Below are 22751 nucleotides of genomic sequence, written 5' to 3' on the forward strand. Positions count from 1 at the left end.
TCACACATGAGCATATCCAAACCAATTATTTGGTATTAAGGCCACAGTGCATCTATTATTTTAAATGCTGCAGTATGGATATTATATTAATATTAAAGGCCACAGGGCTGCTATTATATTATATTAGCTCTGAATACTATAGGATGGATATCATATAAATATCAAAGGCCACAGGGAAACTATTGCATCAGTTTCAGATGTTCCAATATGAATATCATATTAGAATTAAACACTCCAGGTCAATAATTATGTACTATTAGATACTCAAGTATGAATATCATGTTAGCATTAAAGTCAACATGGCAGTTTATTGGTTTTAATACTATACTATAAATATCATATTAGTTTAATGGCCACAAAGCTGATATTATATTAGTTTCAGGTGATAGAATATTGTATTAATACTATAGGACCTATTTACCAGTTTTACATAGAGCACCTATTTATCAGTTTCAGATTTATAATATAGATATTAAATGAATAATTAAATTTCATAAAAAACTTATTAAATTGGCTTCACAGGTTATAGGAATGATGTAACTTTAAAATTAAAGGCCACAGGACATCTATTACATCAGTTTTGGAGGCTATGATATTAGTATCAAAAGCTACAGGGGAGCTATTAGTTTAACATGCTTTAGCATGGATGTCACTTAGTATGAAATTCTATTGTACAGCTACTTACTTGTTTTAGATATTATAGTTTGCATCTATTAGTAATAAAGACCTCCAATATCAGTTTTTTAGCTATAATATGGAAATCATATTAATACTGAAGGCCACAGAACAGTTATTTAATCAGTTTTCCATGCTATAGTATGAATAACAAACCAGTAATAAAGGGCACAAGACATCTATTAATTTTAGAGGTCACAGTATGAATATTATGATATTAAAGTCTAGAGGGCAGCTATCATATTATATCATATCATAATATATCATATCATATATTAGTTTTGGATGCTATACTATCAATATTAAAGGACACAAGGAAGTTATTACATTAGTTTTTCATAGTATATTATATTAGCAGTAAAGGCCATAGAACAGTTATTAATTTAGTTTTAAAGAGCACAATATGTTTACCATATTACATATCATATTAAAGGGCCCAGGCAGCTACTATATTAATTTTAGGAGCTACAATACGGATAGCATATTAGTATTAAAGTCCACAAGGTATCTATTATACTAGTTTTAAATCCAACATTAAGAATATAATATTTGTCCTAGGGACACAGGACATATGTACTATTAATTGAAGATGCTATATTATGGATATAATATTAATATTTAAAGCTAGAAATCATCTATTATGTAATATATGCTATTATATGGATATCATAGTAAGATTAAAGGACACAAATCATCTATTATATTAGCTTGAGTTGCAGTAGCATGGATGTCATATTGGTATTTAAAGCCACAGTGCCACTATTTTATTGGTATTGGATATACTGTAGCACAGATATCATATTAATATAAAAGCCACTGGGAAGCTATTATATTAATTTTGATGCTATACTATAAAATTGTAATAGTTTTAAAGTTACAGGGCAGCTACTCTATTAGTTTTAGATCATAAATTAGCTATTATTTCAGTTTCAGAGGCTACAGTACAAATATCATGTTAGTATTAATATAATATCTAACCTGTTCAGGTTAGATATTATATTGGCATATAAATGTCATAGGGAAGCTACTAAATTAGTTCAATATGCTATAATATTGACATTGCATTGATATGGAAGACCACAATTCAGCTATTGTATCAGCTTTAAATACTGTAGTATGAATACCTACTAGCATTAAAGGCCACAGGGCACTATTATTCTAGTTTTAGAAGCTTTGGTGTGGATATTATATGGCTATTATAGATTACAGGCAGCCATTTCTTCAGATTTAGATCAACAGTATAGATATTTTATTAATATTAAAGTTTTATTTTTATATTACTATGAAATTCTACAAGGCTGCTATATTATCAGTTTTTGGTGCTATAGTATGCATGCACTATCAGTATTAAAACATCACTTGACAACTATTACATTAATTTCAGAGGCCACGGTTTTTATCTCAATATTAAAGGCTACCAGGTAGCTATTGTATTAGTTTTAGATGCTACAGTATGGATATTATGTTAATATTACAAGTCACAGAGCAGCTATTATATTAGTTTTTGAAAGGTATAGTATGGACATCTTTAATATTAAACACAACAGGCACCTATTAGTCTTAGGTACTCTAGCATGGATATCATTAGTATTAAAGACCACAGGGAAGCTATTATAATATTTTCTAGGTACCATAGTGCATATCATATTACTCTTGAAGGCCAAAAGGAAGCTATTTTATTCATTTTAGAGTCTACAGTATGGATATGATATTAAAATAAAAGGCTACATGGAGACTATAATGATGCTACATATGGATAAAATTAGTATCAAAAGGCTACAGGACAGCTATTCTGTTAGTTTCAGAGGCCAAAGTATTGATGTTATATTAAAGTCAAAGGCTACAGGGCAGCTATTATATTACTGTTAATGCTATAGTATGGATATCATATGACATTTATAGACCACAGGGCATCTATTTTATTAGTTTTAGATGCTATAATAATGGATATTAGTAGTAAAGACCAAAATTCAGATATTATATTTGATTTATGTGCTATAGTATGGAAATTATATAAGTATTAAAGACCACAGGGCAGCTGCCATAGTACTTTAGGATGCTATAGTATGCATATTACATTAATATCAGAAAGCAAATTCAGCTACTGTTACTTTTAGATTGCATATTATAGACATCATATGATCATGAAAAGACACAAAACAGCTCTTATATTAAGTTTATGTGCTTCTCTGTGAAGATTTTATTATTACTGCAATTCACTGGGCAGATAGTATATTAGTCTTAGATGCTATAATCTGGATATTACATTATAATATCAATAGTATGGGTAAATATTAAAGGTCACAGGGAAGATATTATCTTAGCATTAGATGCTACAATATGGATATCATGTTAGTATGAAGTCCACATGACAGCTAATATATTAATATAAAATACTATAGAATGGACATAACATCAGTATTAAAGGCTACAGTAGAGCTATCATATTTATTTTACATGATGTATTAGGATATTATATTAGTATTAAATTCCACAGGGAATCTATTACATTAGTTTGTCATACCACATTGATGTTACATGTCACTTTCCTGCTACAATATTAGCTTTAGATTCTAGAATAAGGATATTACATTAGTATTAATTGCCACAGGGAAGCTATTTTATCAGTTTTATAATAGTTGGATATCATGTAAATATTTAAAGTCACAAGGCAGCATTTATAATCACTTACATTTTATAGTATTGATTTTATAGTAGTATTAAAGTCCACAAGGCAGTTATTATATCACTTTTTGATGTAATAGTATGGGTAAATATTAATATTAAAGACCAAAGGATTAGGGTTAGTGCCCATGGATTTAATCCCCAGTACCCTCCCCCCAAAAAGATTAAACTATTCTAAAGTAAAACCTTAGGACATGGTTATATTTTCTCAAACACCTACTTATTTAATTATTCATATAGTTAATTACTAGTAACTGACACTCTTAGCTGTATTTTATTATGAACATTTCTAACACAAAAATCAAATAGTTCAAACTAATATAAAATTCAAAGTATGTGGGCTGGGGTTGTAGCTCAGTGGTAAAGCACTCACCTAGCATGTGTGAGGTGCTAGGTTTGAGGCTCAGCACCACATAAAAATAAATAAATGAAAATAAAGGCATTATGTCCAGCTACAACTAAAAAAAACTTTTAAAAAATTCAAAGTATGTGCCTCTTTTACATATTTCATGTTGAAGTAATAACATATGTTAACTTATTATATTTTTTATGCTGTCACTAGGTTCTAGGTTTTCCTTCTTAAAATGTGATCACTACAGGGGGAAAAAATGACATTTTAGAGATTTTATTTCAACCCATGGTTTAACTTTCTCTAAAGAGTGACTTTATTTAAAAAAAAAAAAAAGTCCTAATACAAATTGACTCACTGTGACTGAATGACTTGTCCCAAAGAATCCTTGTCTCTATTTTATTTCTATGCATACCTTTTAGCAGAAATATAATCAAATATTTGTCACTGGGACAAAGAGTCAAAGAAATAGTCATCTCCTCCAAGACCTCTGCAGGAAGTGGTGAGCCAAGAGAAGCAGAGGTTTCAACTCAGTCCAGGAGTGATAATAGATGCTGCTGTGTTGTGGGAAAGTCTACCTTTTAGAAATCACAAGGAGCTATGGATGCCCAGACTCTTGCATGAGTCTCAATCTAGTTGAAATTCTAAGTAATTTTATTGTCACTAGCTCATCATGAAGCTCATGACAACTAAAGGATCTATGGGGCTAGGGATGTAGCTCAGTGGTAGAAGGATTTCCTAGCATGCAGGAGTCCCTAGGACCAACCCCCAGAACCACAAAAGGGAAAAAAAAGAATTTATGTCTTATTTGTTTAATCAAATAGAAAATGAATAATCATTCCTCTTAAGAAAACATGTTGGACCTAAAACACTTGAGACTCTCAGAATCAAAATACTCTCCTTATAGTGTATTGCATAGCTAGACCATCATGAACAGTGGTGTCACATCATAAAGCATGTTCACATTAAGCTTACCATCAAAACTAAAAAAAAAAGGCTTTATTGACTGTTGATAAGAAAACTGAACATAATCTAGCTTAGAAAATTATTAACACAACATTAGGATAACATTAGGATAAAATGTAATCATGGCATTTCCCACATGAAATAACTCTAACTACTAATAAATACATAATTTCAAAAGAAAGTCAAATTTCTGAAATCAAAAGCAAATTGATACATTTTTAAATAATATTTTGAACAAAGGCAAAACACTTAAAGAGTTCTCCCATAAGAATTTCTGAAAACATAAAGTATCATGCTCATTAGAAGGCCCATCCCTTTGTATGCAAGGAATAAGAAAACTTTCTGATGAATGTAGAACTTTAATAGGACATATGGACATGCTTTCTAAATTTTAAAGAAAAAGAAAAATATCTTTTTTTAAAAAAAAGCTTATTTTTATTAAATATATCTGAATTACAAAAAAAATCTACTGACTTGTCTTTTACATTTTGAAATGATTTGCATCTCAGGAAATTTCATCTATATTAGTTTTAAATATCATGAAATATCAATACTTGACATTAAAAATATCATCATCCCTCTTCTCTTTCAAAAATGATTTGAAATTTTCTTAGAATAATTTCATATGAATTTGGAAGAGGCACTGTGGCATATATATGTATGTGGAAATACATGATCTTTTAAAAAAATCTTTATTTTTAGTTGTAGTTGAACACAATACCTTTGTTTTATTTACTTATTTTTATGTGGTGCCAAGGATCGAACCCAGGTCTTCCCATGTGGTAGGTGAGTGCTCTACTACTGAGCCACAACCCCAGCCCCAATACATGATCTTTTTAAAGCATACCTCTCATGCTTCAGTCCTGTCAAAGACATCTTCTGTGTGTGTGGTGCTGGGAGGGACTCCATGGCCTCTCACATGCCAGGCAAGTGCTCTGCCACTGAGCTGCACATCCAGTCTCCAAAGATACCTTAATAAGTGGAAATTAATTAAAATTATTTGATTATGAGCACTTCCAAACAAGACAATTCTCTCAAACAAAACAATTCTCTCAATCAAAAACAAAGTAAGCTAAAAGTAATTTTTAAAATATTCCTTATAAAAAATAAAAGTTCACAGAATTAAAATTCTATAAAGGGCTAGAGTTGTGGTGCAAAGGCAGAGCGTTTGCCTGGCAGGTGTTAGGCCCTGGGTTCAATCCTCAGCACCACATATAAATAAACACAATAAATAAATAAAATAAAAAGATCCACTGACAACTAAAAAAATATTTTTAAAATTCTGTAGAAAACTGAAAGAATATTAATCAAAAATTGAATTGGTAAAACCTACTGCACAGAACTGGAGACCTGGAGGCCATGGGGAATTACATTACAAAATAACTCTAAAATAAGACAATGAATCAATTAGCATACAAAACCTTGGATTGCTACTTAGAGTTCTCCCACTCGAAGGGATCCTGGGATCATCAGGGCTCAAGGCTGGCTGTCATCTGCCCTCTAACAAATTCTGATTTTGTTTCAAATGTTCATGATCTATAGAGAAAATAAAAAGAGAGAAAGGTGACTTTTCTAAAGTTATTTTATGGTATATTGAATTCTGATATAGTTAAAATAATTCATCCAATGCAGGATGTCAGTGTTTATACAACAGATGTTATTTGTGCACCATTACAAATATACTGCCAATTAGCACAGCAGCCAGGGAGCTGCTCATCCTAGACTAGCAGGGGCAGAGTCTGCAGGAGGGGGAGGGAAAGTCAGGAGGAGGAGGAGGAGGGGGCCTGGGAGATGGGTGGGGTCTGGAAAAGAGGCAGGGTCTTAAAGAGGAGGAGGGTTGGGCTGGGGTTATGGCTCCGTGGTAGAGCGATTGCCTAGCATGTGTGAGGCACTGGGTTCAAACCTTATCACCACATAAAAATAAATAAACAAAATAAAGGCATTGTGTCCATGTGAAAAACAAAAATTTTAAAAGAGAGAGAGAGAGAGAGAGAGAGAGAGAGAGAGAGAGAGAGAGAGAGAGAGAGAGAGGAAGGTGAGGTCTGCAGGAGAAGCAGGACAGAAAGAAGGGAAAGATCTGGAAGAGAGACAGGGTCTGAAGGAGGGGGAGAATGAGTCACAAGGGGGCAGGGCTTGGCAGATGGGTGGGACCTGAGGGAGGGACAGGCCCTAGAATGTGAGTAAGACATAGAGGAGAGGCAGGGTAGGAAGGAGGGGGAAGGTGGCTCGGGAGGCAAGGCATGGCCGAAGAATATAGGTGGGGCCTGGAGAAGAGGCAGGGTCTGGAGGGGGAAGCCTTAGCAAGAGGGTCCTGGAGGGGTGGCTTCTTGCTAACTAAACTCTCCACCAAAAGAAAAATGTGTGGCTGGGGTAGCTCAGTGGTAGAGTGCTTGCCTAGCATGTGTGAGGCACTGGGTTTGATCCTCAGAACCACATAAAAATAAATAAACTAAATGTATTGTGCCCTTCTATAACTAAAAAAAATTTTAAACAAAACTAAGCAAAGATTAAAGAATAAAAATGTGGTTCATTATTAAAAATACAGGGGATGTATTTTTAGTAAATTTTGGCTTTGTTAGAAGTATATTTAAACCTAAGCGGTTCAGAAGGCTAAGGCAGAAGGATCTTGAGTTCAAAACCAGCCTCAGCAAAAGCAAGGCAGGAAGCAACTCAGTGAAACCCTGTCTATAATACAAAATAGGGCTGCCCCACACCAGGCATCTCCCTCAGGCTGCTCTGAGGAGAATGGAACCCCGGGCGTCCCTAGAGACACGACCCACGAGGCTCCTCACACCAGAAGGCTTCTTCAGCCACTCTGAAGAGAAGGGAACCCTGGGCGTCACTAGAGACGTGACCCAAGAGAGTCCCCACACTGGCGTCTCCTCCAGACCGCTCTGAGGAGAAGGGAACCCAGGCCTACTTAGAGACATGACCTGTGAGGGTCCCCAACCCTGGCATCTCCCTCAGGAAACCCTGGAAACCACATGAGGGTCCCCAATACAGGCGTCCCCCTCAGGCTGCTCTGAAGACAAAGGAACCCCAGGCATTCCTAGAGCCATGACTCACGAAGTCTCTAAGAAGTCTCTAAGCCAAAAGTCCGCTGAGGCTGCTCTGAGGAGAATGGAGCTCCGGGAGTCCCTGGAGGCATGACCCACGAGAGTCCCGAACCTGGGTGTCTCTCACAATCTGCTCTGGGAAGGGAGCTCTGCCCCTCTCTGTGGAGTGACCCAACACTCCAGTGAGCTGGGGCTCTCCCGGGTTGGTCCTGAGGGGAAAGCCAGCTCTCCTCACTCTCAGGGAGGCAGCATTAAAGATGGCGGCGAGGCCCTGCCCCTTCTTGACCACGCCCCTTTGGCCACGTGCACGTGCACCAGCTGCTCACGGCTCAAAGGCGGGGCCTCTCCTGGCTCCCTGGTGAATGTCAGCGCCTTCTTCCACCCTCAGCAGTTACTGAATAAAATCTGTTCCCACTGCTGTAACTAGGTCTGGCTGTGGCACCATGAGGAGTGGAATCTCAGGAGAGGAGAAATGGAGTCCAGGAGACCCTTCCCTGCACTCCACCAGGCCAAGGGCTGCAGCAGCCTGAGGCAGGTGGGCAGAGGCACAGAAAGAGGCTTCCACAGGGAGTCTAGACACTCAGGCGCCCAAGGGCAGAGACCACCTCAAAGGCTTCTGGGACATGTAGTCTTTGAGAAAGAGTGACTTAGCCAGGGTCTGCCCCATTTTGGAATCAGGAATTTTAAGAAAATCTGTTAATTCCCAGCCCAGGGTGAACACTGTAGGAGGGTAGAAGAACCTGAGCTCAGACCAAATTCCAAGTAGCCTCGGAGAGCATTCTAGGTCAGTCAGTCTGTCCTGCCTGTCCAGCTCTCACCATAGATGCCTCGGGGAGCTGCAGGCTACACAGATTCAGGGTTCTCAGGGATTCTAGACAGTGTAGTCTGGTGCTCTGCCCACACCGTCTTTGCCCTTCAGGACCAAGGAAGTTGTGTGCCATGTGCTGGCCCAGGCACCCTGGAGGACCCTGGCAGTGGACTCTGGTGTTCTACCCATGCAGTCCTCACCCCAGAAGCCAGAGGCTACAAGTAGCACATTTACCCTCATACCCCCAGGATTCTGGGTAGTGCAGTCTTGTATTCTACAATGCAGCCCAGCTGCAGAGGTCTCTGTGAGCTGCAGGCTACTCAGGCACCCCTAGTGATTCTGAACAGTGTAGCCTTCCCATTCAGCCCTCACTCCAGAAGCCTATGGGGGCTTCAAGTAGCACATTCAACCTCATATACCCACCTAGAATTCTGGGTAGTGTAATCCAGTCTTCTACAATGCAGCCTCCACCCCCAGCAGAGGTCTCTAGAAATTGTAGGCTACACAGTCATTCAGGCATCCCTAGGGATTCTGGACAGTGTATTCTGGTGTTCTGCCAAGGCAGCCATCACTACAGTGGATTCTGGGAGCTGCAAGCCCCCAAGGATTATGGGTATTATAGCCTGGTGCTATGTTCAACTGCACAGTGACTACTTAGAGCTCAGAGCCCTCAGGAATTCTGAGTATTGTAGTCAGTTCTACTCAGTCAGCCCTGACCGCAGAGGTCTCTGAGAGCTGTGGCCATTGATTATTCTGGGTTGTGCAGTCCATCCTACCTAAGTGGACTTCACTATCAAAGGTCTGGGATCTGTGTAGCACAAGCCTGCCTAGACACCCCTGGGAGTCTGTGTAGTGCAATACAAACCTTGCCCTGGCAGTACTCAAAAGGTAGGTGTCTGGGAGATGCAGGCCCCCAGGGATTCTGGTAGCATAGTCTTGCCTTCTGCCTCCATAGCCCTCACTGTGGAAGCCTCTGAGAGTTCCAGGCCACATGGACACTGGGCACCTCCAAGAATTCTAGGTGGTGTAGTTCAGCTCCCTACCCTGCAGCCCTCACTATTGCAGATCCTGGGAACTGCAATTCCCCCTGAGGATTCTGGATAAGGAAGTCCAGTGTTTTGCCTAGAAGCCCCTACTGCAAGGGCCATGAGAACTGAAGGCCACATGCTTACCTTGGTACTGAAGACCTCACTGTGGAAGCCTCCCGGAATTGCAGGCAGCACATTCACCAGTGTGTCCCCAGGAATTGTAGGTAGTGTAGTCTGACCTGCATAATGCACAGCTCTCACTTGGGAGGCCTCTGGGGGTTGCAGGCTGCATACTCACCTGGGAAACACACCTCACCAAGGATTCTGGATACTGCAGTTAAGCTCTCAGTCCAACAGTCCTCACAACAGAGGATCCTGAGAGCTGCTAACACCGAGATTTGTGGGTAATATAGCCCTGTGTTTTTCCTACTCACTGCAGAAAATTCTGAAACTCAAATTCCCACTTAGGATTGTGAGTAATGCAGTCTAATAGTTTGCCCACTCACCACAGAGGATTCTGGGAGCTGCAGTCCCTGATGGTTCTAGATAATGCAGTCTAGGGTTTGCCTGCACAGTCCTGCTGAGGATCACAGGAGCTGAAGACCCCATGCTTTCCCTGGTACCCTAGAGATTCTAGGTAGTGTGCTCTAACAATACAACTGTCAGCACAGAAACCTCTGGGACTTACAGGGTCAGGGTATGAAGGCATCCCCAGAAGTTCTGAGCATTGAAGTCTGGTATTCTGCCCTTGCAATTCTCACCCCAGAGGCTCTTGGGCAGAGCAGGCACCCAAAAGTAATTGATAGCATAGTTTGATTTTTTTGTCAGTATGGCCCTCTCTGCAGAGGTCTCTGCAAGCTGCAGGTCCCCAAGAATTATGGGTAGTACACTTTGTCATTTGACCCATGCTGCCCTCAATTGAGAAGGCTCTGGTAACTGCAATGATGATTCTGTAGTTACCCAGGATTCAGGGTAGTGCAATCCATCATAATCCTTACATCTCTCACCCTAGAGGCTCCTGAGAGCTTCTCACTGCATTTTCATGATCCCTTACCCTCAGGCCCCAGTGAGACTCCAGGCACTGGGCCCTCCCTACACCACCTTGAGGGGGCATTTGTGTCCTTAGACACTCAAACCACACAAAATACATTGATATACCATGATAATGAGCAGCCAAAGCCTCAGTAAGAAATACTGTTGTTGTTGTGAGGCTGGGGATGTGGCTCAAGTGGTAGCGTGCTCGCCTAGCATGCGGGGGGTGCTGGGTTTGATCCTCAGCACCACATAAAAATAAATAAAGATGTTGTGCCCACCGAAAACTAAAAAATAAATATTAAAAAAAGAAATACTGTTGTAAAATAAGTTCTGCTAAAATATTACCTGAGAAAGTAAAGAACATGGCAGAACTTACTTCTCAGCACACCAGGCAGTGCACAGGAAGCTTCTTCCTCATGTTTTCCTCACATGGACCTCAGTCATCCTGAATCCACAGTGGAGCCTCCATGGGTAGGTGCCAAGGAGAAGGAAGCTCTGGTCCTCACCATAGATATATCCACCAGGCATCCCCAGGCCATGGTATCTTTCTAGGTGTGTCCCCAGGATTAAAAAAAAAACAACAACACTGGTTTACACCTTAGATAGAGCCCCTAGGAGTCCCTAGATGTGGCATCTCTCAGGTGGGTCCCCAGGAGAAGGAAGTTTGATTGGGCACAGAACACAGCCCCCAAAAGTAATTGATCAGAGAAAGTTGTCCTGAGTGCCCCCTGCTGGCCACTGTAGACAGTGCAGGATGCTGGGTGTTCACTGTTCAGAGCTGCACTCCCTTGTGCTAGGCACAGTGAAGCTCTAAAATTCACACTCCTGACTATTCCAGGTCATGATTTTGGAAATCAAAAAGAAATAGAGCCTACCATCCTATGTCATGATCAGAATGGATGGAGATAGCAAGCAGCAAAATACAGGGCCCATAGACAAAATTTCATTGAATTCAGCAATCAAACTGGAATAAGAAAAATTTTAAAACATTAATATTTCAAATAGAGACCCCAAATATGAAGTACTTTCATGTAAGTCTTAAAGTACAATCATTCTTTCAGAAAATCTTGAAATGTTTAGAAAGAAATCAAATGAAATATAAATAAATGCAGATATACTTTGTTCAGGTCTCAATATAATTAAGATGAAATTGTCTCAAGCCTGACCTGAAGATTCAGTGCATTCCAGAAATTCCCAACAAGCTGTTTTTAAACATAGACTAGACAGCACTGACTGCAAAAGGACCGACTTCAAGAAGGCACATATATGGACACCAGAACCTATCAAAATACTCTCTAGACTTGCATTTAAAATGGGAAACTGTAAAACTCTAGAAGATGTGCATGACCACATGTTTCATGAATACAGCACCCCCCCAAAAAAATCCATGAAATCTGGGGATGTGGCTCAGTGGTTAAGCACCCCTGAGTTCAATCCCTGCTACCAAACAAACAAATGATAACAACAACAAATCCATGAAAGAAAAACCTGATAATGTGGACTGTATTAAACTGCTCTGTTAAAAAAAAAATCATATTAAGGCGATAAAAAGACAAATCAAAGACTGGGGGAAACTTTGAAAAGTATATGTCTAAAACAAACTTGTGTACAAAATATAGTAAGGCACTCAACAATAACCCAACATTGGGCTGGGGATGTGGCTCAAGCGGTGGCGCACTCGCCTGGTATGCGTGCGGCCCGGGTTCGATCCTCAGCACCACATACCAACAAAGATGTTGTGTCCGCCGAGAACTAAAAAATAAATATTAAAAATTCTCTCTCTCTCTCTCTCTCTCTCTCTCTCTCTCTCTCTCTCTCTCTCTCTCTCCTCTCTCACTCTCTCTTTAAAAAAAAAAACAAACAATAACCCAACATAATGGGTAAAGATCTGAACAGACAATGCACAAGAAAGACACAAGATGGCAAAGAAGCATAGAAATGACTCTGAGTATCACCTGTCATGAGGAAAGCATAAACTAAGTTCCCAAGGTGCACTGCACAACTATTAAGCTGCTAAGGTCTTTACTAAAGTGTAGTATCAACCATGAGGATGATGAGCAGCCACAGGAACTCTTTTGAGACCCTGCCTCTATATAAAATACAAAAAAGGGCTGGGGATGTGGCTCAGTGATTAAGTGCCCCTGGATTCAATCCCCGGTACACCCACAAAAAAAAAAAAAGATTAAAATACTCTAAAGTGGACATGGTTATATTTCCTCAAACACCTACTTGTTTAATTATTTATACAGTTAATTACTGGTAACTGAAATTCTTAGCTAGTTCTGAATTTTATTAGGAACATTTAGAACACAAAAATCAAATAGTTCAAACTAATATAAAATTCAAAGTATGTGCCTCTTTTACATATTTCATGTTGAAGTAATAACATATGATAACTTATTATATTTTTATCATGTCACTAAGTTCTAGGTTTGTCTTAAAACTTGATCACTACAGGGGGTAAAAATGACATTTTAGAGATTCTATTTCAACTCATGGCTTAACTTTCCCTAAAGCGTGACTTTATTTAAAAAAAAAAAAAAAAGTCCTAATACAAATTGACTCACTGTGACTGAATGACTTATCCCAAAGAATCCTTGTCTCTATTTTATTTCTATGCATACCTTTTAGCAGCAATATAATCAAATATTTGTCATTGGGACAAATAGTCAAAGAAATAGTCATCTCCTCCAAAACCTCTGCAGGAAGTGGTGAGCCAAGAGAAGCAGAGGTTTCAACTCAGTCCAGGAGTGATATTAGATGCTGCTGTGTTGTGGGAAAACACTCTACCTTTTAGAAATCACAAGGAGCTATGGATGCCCAAACTCTTGCATGAGTCTCAATCTAGTTGAAATTCTAAGTAATTTTATTGTCACTAGCTCATCATGAAGCTCATGACAACTAAAGGATCTATGGGGCTGGGGATGTAGCTCAGTGGTAGAAGGATTTCCTAGCATGCAGGAGTCCCTAGGACCAACCCCCAGAACTACAAAAGGGAAAAAAAAGAATTTATGTCTTATTTGTGTAATCAAATAGAAAATGAATAATCATTCCTCGTAAGGAAATATGTTGGGCCTAAAACACTTGAGACTCTCAGAATCAAAATACTCTCCTTATAGTGTATTGCATAGCTAGACCATCAATAACAGTGGTGTCACATCATAAAGCATGTTCACATTAAGCTTACCATCAAAACAACAAAAAGGCTTTATTGACTGTTGATAAGAAAAATGACACATGCCTCTCATCTCAGCTATTTGGGAGGATAAAGCAGAAAGATCACAAATTTGAGGCTGACATTAGCAATTCAGCTAGACCCTGTCTCAAAATGAAATTGTAACAAGGACTGGGGACATATGTAGCTCAGGGCTTGCATAGCACATGCAAGGCCCTGGGTTTAATCCCCAGTGCCAAAAAAAAAAAAAAATTCTCCAGGTGAGACATCTGATAACAGTCAACTATGGCAGGTACAGAACAGGACAGAAGCCATTATGTCAACCTCCTCAAAATGACTAAAGTAAACCTGCACTTTGTTGAGCTCACAATACTAACATGTATGATTTCTGCTTCTAATAATTTGAATATGATCAAAAGTGCATGTACTTTTCTAATGAATCCAACAAATATGAGAGAGATACTCAATTGCATTCTGAAAGCCACCTTATAAGCACATAGGGGCACAACACTAGGATAAAATGTAATCATGGCATTTGCCACATGAAATAATCCTAAATACTAATAAACACATTAAAATTATTAAATACTAATAAATAAATTAAATACTAATAAATACATAATTTCAAAATAAAGACAAATTCATGAAATCAAAAGCAAATTGATACATTTTTAAAAGATATTTTGAATAAGAGGTGAAATTCTTAAAGGGTTCTCCCACAAGAATTCCTGACAACATAAAGTATCATGCTCATTAGAAGGCCCATCCCTTTGTATGCAAGGAATAAGAGAACTTTCTGATGAATGTAGAACTTTAATAGGACCTATGGACATGCTTTCTAAATTTGAAAAGAAGAAAATATCTGTTTTTTAAAAAAGCTTATTTTTAATAAATGTATCTGAATTACAAAAAAAGCAGCTACTGACTTGTCTCTTACATTTTGTAATGATTTGCACCCCAGGAGATTTCATCTATAGTGGTGTTAAATATCATAAAATATCAACAGTTAACATTAAAAATATCATCATCCCTCTTCTCTTTTAAAACTGATTTGCAATTTTCTTAGAATAATTTCATATGAACTTGGAAAAGGCACTGTGGTATATGTGTATATGTGGAAATACAAGATCTTTTTAAAAATTATTTATTTTTAGTTGTAGTTCGACACAATACCTTTGTTTTATTTACTTATTTTTATGTGGTGCTGAGGATTGAACCCAGGGCCTCGCATGTGCTAGGTGAGTGCTCTACTGCTGAGCTACAACCCCAGCCCCAATACATGATCTTTTTAAAGCATACCTCTCATGCTTGAGTCCTGTCAAAGACATCTTCTGGATGGACTCCATGGCCTCTCACATTCCAGGCAAGTGCTCTTCCACTGAGCTGCACAACCAGTCTCCAAAAATACCTTAATAAATGGAAATTAATTAAAATCATTTGATTATGAGCACTTCCAAACAAGACAATTCTCTCAAACAAAACAATTCTCTCAATCAAAAACAAAGTAAGCTAAAAGTAATTTTTAAAATATTCCTTAAAAAAAATAGAAGTCCAAGAATTAAAAATTCTATGGAGAGCTAGAGTTGTGGTGCAAAGGCAGAGTGTTTGCCTGGCAGGTGTTAGGCCCTGGGTTCAATCCTCAGCACCACATATAATAAAACAAAATAAATAAATAAAATAAAAAGATCCACTGACAACTAAAAAGTATTTTAAAAATTATGTAGAAAACTGAAAGAATATTAATTAAAAATTGAATAGGAAAAACCTACTGCACAGAACTGGAGGCAATGAGGAATTACATAGCAAAATAACTCTAAAATAAGAAAAATAAATGAATCAATTAGCATACAGAACCTTGGACTGCTACTTAGAGTTCTCCCACTGGATGGGATCCTGAGATCATCAAGGCTCAAGGCTGGCTGTCATCTGCCCTTTAACAAATTCTGATTTTGTTTCAAATGTTCATGATCTATAGAGAAAATAAAAAGAGAGAAAGGTGACTTTTCTAAATTTATTTTATGGTATATCAAATTCTGATATAGTTAAAATAATTCATCCAATGCAGGATGTCACTGTTTATACAACAGATGTTATTTGTGCACCATTACAAATATACTGCCAATTAGCACAGCAGCCAGGGAGCTGCTCATCCTAGACTAGCAGGGGCAGAGTCTGCAGGAGGGGGAGGGAAGGTCAGGAGGAGGAGGAGGAAGGGGCCTGGAAGATGGGTGGGGTCTGGAAAAGAGGCAGGGTCTTAAAGAGGAGGAGGGTTGGGCTGGGATTTATGGCTCAGTGGTAGAGCACTTGCCTAGGATGTGTGAGGCACTGGGTTCAAACCTTTTTAAAAATATTGCTGAGGTAAAACAGCAGAAGTTCATAGGATTAAGAATTCTGTAGAGGGGCTGGGGATCTGGCTCAAGCGGTAACTCACTCGCCTAGCATGCGTGCGGCCCAGGTTCCACCCTCAGCACCATATGCAAACAAAGATGTTGTGTCCACCGAAAACTAAAAAATAAATATTAAAATTCTCTCTCTCTCTCTCTCTCTCTCTCTCTCTCTCTCTCTCTCTCTCTTAAAAAAAAAAGAATTCTGTAGAAAACTAAAAAGAGAAAAACTTAAAAAGAACTGGAAACCTGGTCGACATGGGACATTTCCTAGTAAATACAGACATAGTAAAACAACTAAAATAAGAAAACTCAATCGGGCTGGGGATGTGGCTCAAGCGTTAGCGCACTCGCCTGGCATGCATGCAGCCTGGGTTCGATCCTCAGCACCACATACAAACAAAGATGTTGTGTCCGCCGAGAACTAAAAAATAAATATTAAAAAATTCTCTCTCTCTCTCTCTCCCCCCCCCACTCTTTAAAAAAAAAAGAAAGAAAAGAAAACTCAATCAATCCATTACCATAGCAAAGTTGGAACTGCTGCTTGGAGATCTCCCACTGGAAAAGACCCTGGGATCATTAGGGTTCACAGCTAAGTGTTACCTGACCTTTCACAGATTCTGATTTTATTTCAAATGTTTATGATCTAGAGAAAAAAGGTGACTTTCCTAAAGTCACTTTATGTTCATCAAAGCCTGATATAGTCAAGATATTTCATCCATGTAGAATGTCAATGTTTATACAACAGGCTATTTTGTGCACCACTGCAAATATACTGTCAATTAGTGCCCTGAGCTGTGGCTGAGAGAGGCGGGGCCTGGAAACAGGGTAGGGTCTGGAGGAGGGCCACAATCTGGACAGGGCAGGGATCTGTAGAAGAGACATGGGGGCCTTGGGGGAAGGGTCTAGGCAGAGTCTGTGGAGGGTGTGGTCTGGAGGATGGGGTGGGGTCAGGAGATGGGAGGCAAGGCCTGGAAGAGGGGTCTGGAGGAAGGTCAGAGCCAACAGGAGGGACAACAGATGGTGAGGAATAGTGGCCTTGGTGGTCACTCGCTCAGAGCCCTGAGTTCTCTAGCCTTCCATCCCAACAACCCACCTCAGGGACACTGACCTGAGCTGGGTGGAGACAGCAACAGTCTGCCTCACCCACCACCCTCCACCCGGTACAGTAGGCCCCAGCAGCTTCAATGAATCCTGGGCAGAAGTCCCTGGCCATCCACCACCCTGCCTGCTCTGTACCAGCCACCTTAAAGTACATAGAAGTACCAGGTATTCTACTGAAAGAGGAGAGGACCCGAGTATGGTGGTATACACCATAATAATCCCAGCTACATAGGGAAACTGAGAAATAAAAATTCTAAATTTGAGGCTAGTCTGGGAAATTTAGCAAAATCCTGTCTCAAAAAGAAAAGTGAGGATGTTGCTCACTTATAGGGGTAGAGCACTTACATAGGATACATGAAATCCTGAGTTCAAATCCCAGTCTAAAAAATATATATATTTTTTAAGAAGAGGTATACACTGTTATTATAAAACCAAGTTCCTTTTATTCTACATTCATCTTTATCATCATTTAAATGCATTATCACATTCATGAACAATGAATTATTTTGGCAGAAGCTGTAGAGCACTTGAAAACTAAAATGTAAGATGCTATTTATTATAGATCAATCAATTCAAGATAAATGATTTCTAAAATGAAGATGTAAGCCAGTAGAAAAGCTAGATTGGGATCATAGACACTGACTCTGCAACATATTGGTGCAGGCACTGACTTCCTCAACAAGACCCATAAAGTTCAAAAAATAAAACCAAGACTCAATAAGTGGGATGCCTTCAAATTAAAATGCTCTGCCCAGTAAAGGAAATAGGATCATGAAGACAGCCTCTAAGAATGGGAGAAAGTCTTTTCCATCTACTTTTCCAACAAGGGATTAATATCCAGAAATATAAATAACTCAAAACATGTAACAAGAGAAAAATGAATAGCTCAATACAAAAATGGGTGAAAGAACTAAGCAGACATTTCTCAAAAAGAGAAATACAAAGGGCCAAAAACATGAAAGAAAAAAAAGTTTCAACATCCCTGGCAATCAGAGAAATGCAAATCACATCTACATTAAGATTTCATCTCCAGTTAGAAGGGCAAACATCAGGAATACAAAAACTAACAAACTCTGGTGAGGATATGGAGAAAGGTACACTCACCTGTTGTTTGTGCAGACGAGTGCAACCAAACACTATGGACAGCAGTTCAGAGATTCCTCAAGAAACTAGAAATAAAGGCATCACATGATCCAGCTGTTCCTCCCACCTTTTTTTTTTTTTTTTTTGGTATTTACCTAAAAGAACAAAAATCAGCATGCTATAGGAATACAGCCATATCAATGTTTAAGCCAGCACAATTCTCAAGCACAATTCACAAGCTATGAAACCATCCCAGGTATCTGTCAACAGATGAGCAGATAAAGAAAGCATGGCATATACACACATCAGAGTTTTACTTGGCCATAAAGAACAATGAAATTACTGCATCTGCTGGTAAATGAATGGAACTGGAGAACATCATGCTAATTGAAATAAGCCAGACTCAGAAAGCCAAGGTCAAATGTTTTATCTTATATACAGAAACTAGAGATAAGTAAGGAAATATAAAAAGGGGGAGATCCCATAAAGATAGAAGGGAGGTCAGTGGAATAGAAGGGGATGTAGGGGGAGAGAGGAGGGATGGGAAAAGGGAGGAACTGCAGAATGAAACTGACCAAACAATCTAAGTACATATACGATTCCATCACAGTGAATCCCCCCTTCATGTCTATCTATAAACCACCAGTTTAACAAAACAATAAATAAATAGAAGGAAGACCACTAGAGAAAGAGGAGCAGGAGAAAGGAGGTGGAGAGGGAACATGGAAATACTGGGGTGAAACTGAACAAGTTATACTCCATGCATGTCTGCATACATCAAAATGGACCCCAGTATTATGGATAAGTAAAATGCACCAGGGCTGGGGTTGTGGCTCAGTGGTAGAGCACTCACCAAGCACATGTGATGCCCTGGATTTGATCCTCAGCACCACATAAAAAAATAAATAAATAAAGGTATTGTGTCTAGCTACAACTAAAAATAATATTTTAAAAAATTTTCTAAAGATGGAAGTTGCACATATACTGATAATTAAACTGGAATTCTCTCAACCAAAGAAAAATGTGATTCATGAGTGTAGTTTCATGAGTTTAGTTCCATGAAATGTGGTTCATGAGTTTAGTACATGGAATACACTTTCTTAATATGTTTAGGTGTAGATCAAACAAACACCTGTATCTTATATATTTATATGTGGTGCTGAGGGTCAAACCCAGTGCCTCACACATGCTAGGCAAGCACTCTACCAGGAAGCTTCAGCCCCAGCCCTGAAATACATTTTTAATAAATACATTTGTTACAAATAACATACTAAACTGAAATAAAGTAGTGGGCTGTTAACACACGTGCTTTTCCATATTTCCGTATTCTTTTCTACTACTTTGACACCATTAAAACAATAAGGAGGGCTGGGGTTGTGGCTCAGTGGCAGAGCACTTGCCTAGGATGTGTGAAGCACTGGGTTTGATTCTCAGTATCAATAAATAAAACACAATCCATGGACAACTAAAATAACATTTTAAAAAATAAGCAATAAGGAACACAAGTAATGGAGTCTCTCCTGGGCTTAGAACCCTCATTCATCATTCCTCCTTCATCCCACCCAGGTTCTCCAGGAAAAACCTGGGGTAACTGTAGAAAGATGATGAGGGGCTGGGGCTGGGGCTCCATGGTAGAGCACTCGCCGAGCACGTGCAAGGCCCTGGGTTCCATCCTCAGCACCACATAAAAATAAATAAACTAAATAAAGGTATTAGGTCCAACTACATCTAAATTTTATTTCAAATTATGACAATATATACATAATGTAAATTATTTTAAACAAATGATGAGGGTCACAACCTAAGACCTGCTGCAGAGCCAGCCTGAATGAAATAGTGAAGGAGCAGGGTGCACAGCCAGGCTCTCCTCAGCTCTCAGTCCCAAGGTGGGGCTCTCTCCTCCCCAACGCCACATTTCCCACACCTGCTGCAGGTCATCTTCAGCACCACATACCAACAAAGATGTTGTGTCTCGCCGAGAACTAAAATATAAATATTTTTAAATATTCTCTCTCTCTCTCTCTCTCTCTTTAAAAAATAAAATAAAATAAAATAAAAATTTTTAAAAAATAAATTCCCCCTTAGGGTTGTGGGTACTTCAGTCCCAGGGCTTGCTCAGCCATCAAAGAGGGTTCTGGGAGCTGAAGTTCTGAGGACTGTGGGTAATGTAGTGCACTGTTCATGCTCAATTACTACAAAGGATCCTGGGAGCGTCAGCCCCTGAGGGTTCTGGGTAATGTAGTGTACTTTCAGGCTCAATTACTACAAAGGATCCTGGGAGCTGCAGCACCTGAGGGTTCTGGGTAATGTAGTGCAGTGTTCATGCTCAATTACTACAAAGGATCCTGGGAGCTGCAGCACCTGAGGGTTCTGGGTAATGTAGTGCAGTGTTCAGGCTCAATTATTACAAAGGATCCTGGGAGCTGCAGCCCCTGAGAGTTCTGGGTAATGTAGTGCAGTGTTCAGGCTCAATTACTACAAAGGATCCTGGGAAATGCAGCCCCTGAGGGTTCTGGGTAATGTAGTGCAGTGTTCAGGCTCAATTACTACAAAGGATCCTGGGAGCTGCAGCTCCTGAGGGTTCTGGGTAATGTAGTGCAGTTTCATGCTCAATTACTACAAAGGATCCTGGGAGCTGCAGCCCCTGAGGGTTCTGGGTAATGTAGTGTAGTTTCAGGCTCAATTACTACAAAAGATCCTGGGAACTGCAGCCCCTGAGGGTTCTGGGTAATGTAGTGTAGTTTCAGGCTCAATTACTACAAAAGATCCTGGGAACTGCAGCCCCTGAGGGTTCTGGGTAATGTAGTGTAGTTTCAGGCTCAATTACTACAAAGGATCCTGAGAGCTGCAGCTCCTGAGGGTTCTGGGTAATGTAGTGCAGTTTCATGCTCAATTACTACAAAGGATCCTGGGAGCTGCAGCCCCTGAGGGTTCTGGGTAATGTAGTGTAGTTTCAGGCTCAATTACTGCAAAGGATCCTGGGAGCTGCAGCCCCTGAGGGTTCTGGGTAATGTACTGTAGTGTTCATGCTCAATTACTACAAAGGATCCTGGGAGCTGCAGCCCCTGAGAGTTCTGGGTAATGTAGTGCAGTGTTCATGCTCAATTATTACAAAGGATCCTGGGAGCTGCAGCCCCTGAGAGTTCTGGGTAATGTAGTGCAGTGTTCAGGCTCAATTACTACAAAGGATCCTGGGAGCTGCAGCTCCTGAGGGTTCTGGGTAATGTAGTGCAGTTTCATTCTCAATTACTACAAAGGATCCTGGGAGCTGCAGCACCTGAGGGTTCTGGGTAATGTAGTGCAGTGTTCATGCTCAATTACTACAAAGGATCCTGGGAGCTGCAGCCCCTGAGAGTTCTGGGTAATGTAATGCAGTGTTCAGGCTCAATTACTACAAAGGATCCTGGGAGCTGAAGCAACTGACGGTTCTGGGTAATGTAGTGCAGTTTCATGCTCAATTACTACAAAGGATCCTGGGAGCTGCAGCCCCTGAGGGTTCTGGGTAATGTAGTGCAGTGTTCAGGCTCAATTACTACAAAAGATCCTGGGAGCTGCAGCCCCTGAGTGTTCTGGGTAATGTAGTGTAGTTTCAGGCTCAATTACTATAAAGGATCCTGGGAGCTGCAGCACCTGAGGGTTCTGGGTAATGTAGTGTAGTTTCAGGCTCAATTACTACAAAGGATCCTGAGAGCTGCAGCTCCTGAGGGTTCTGGGTAATGTAGTGTAGTTTCAGGCTCAATTACTGCAAAGGATCCTGGGAGCTGCAGCCCCTGAGGGTTCTGGGTAATGTACTGTAGTGTTCATGCTCAATTACTACAAAGGATCCTGGGAGCTGCAGCCCCTGAGAGTTCTGGGTAATGTAGTGCAGTGTTCATGCTCAATTATTACAAAGGATCCTGGGAGCTGCAGCCCCTGAGAGTTCTGGGTAATGTAGTGCAGTGTTCAGGCTCAATTACTACAAAGGATCCTGGGAGCTGCAGCTCCTGAGGGTTCTGGGTAATGTAGTGCAGTTTCATTCTCAATTACTACAAAGGATCCTGGGAGCTGCAGCACCTGAGGGTTCTGGGTAATGTAGTGCAGTGTTCATGCTCAATTACTACAAAGGATCCTGGGAGCTGCAGCCCCTGAGAGTTCTGGGTAATGTAATGCAGTGTTCAGGCTCAATTACTACAAAGGATCCTGGGAGCTGAAGCAACTGACGGTTCTGGGTAATGTAGTGCAGTTTCATGCTCAATTACTACAAAGGATCCTGGGAGCTGCAGCCCCTGAGGGTTCTGGGTAATGTAGTGCAGTGTTCAGGCTCAATTACTACAAAAGATCCTGGGAGCTGCAGCCCCTGAGTGTTCTGGGTAATGTAGTGTAGTTTCAGGCTCAATTACTATAAAGGATCCTGGGAGCTGCAG

At 39.9% G+C, this 22751-nt stretch overlaps 1 long non-coding RNA gene across 1 annotated transcript in view; it reads right to left on the reverse strand.

The window, feature by feature from the left end:
* LOC144371651 (uncharacterized) overlaps positions 1-22751 on the reverse strand; it is a 48856-nt gene that overhangs the window by 2604 nt on the left and 23501 nt on the right. The window contains exons 5-11 of the long non-coding RNA XR_013431604.1: positions 20150-20330; positions 18370-18503; positions 15632-15746; positions 15077-15185; positions 10979-11150; positions 6097-6211; positions 5523-5646 (exon numbers count right to left, since the gene is read on the reverse strand). This is a non-coding gene — a long non-coding RNA (uncharacterized LOC144371651). The remainder of the gene's footprint in view (positions 1-5522; positions 5647-6096; positions 6212-10978; positions 11151-15076; positions 15186-15631; positions 15747-18369; positions 18504-20149; positions 20331-22751) is intronic.

Source organism: Ictidomys tridecemlineatus, chromosome X (assembly GCF_052094955.1).
Source record: "Ictidomys tridecemlineatus isolate mIctTri1 chromosome X, mIctTri1.hap1, whole genome shotgun sequence".
In the NCBI taxonomy this organism is placed as follows: domain Eukaryota; kingdom Metazoa; phylum Chordata; class Mammalia; order Rodentia; family Sciuridae; genus Ictidomys; species Ictidomys tridecemlineatus.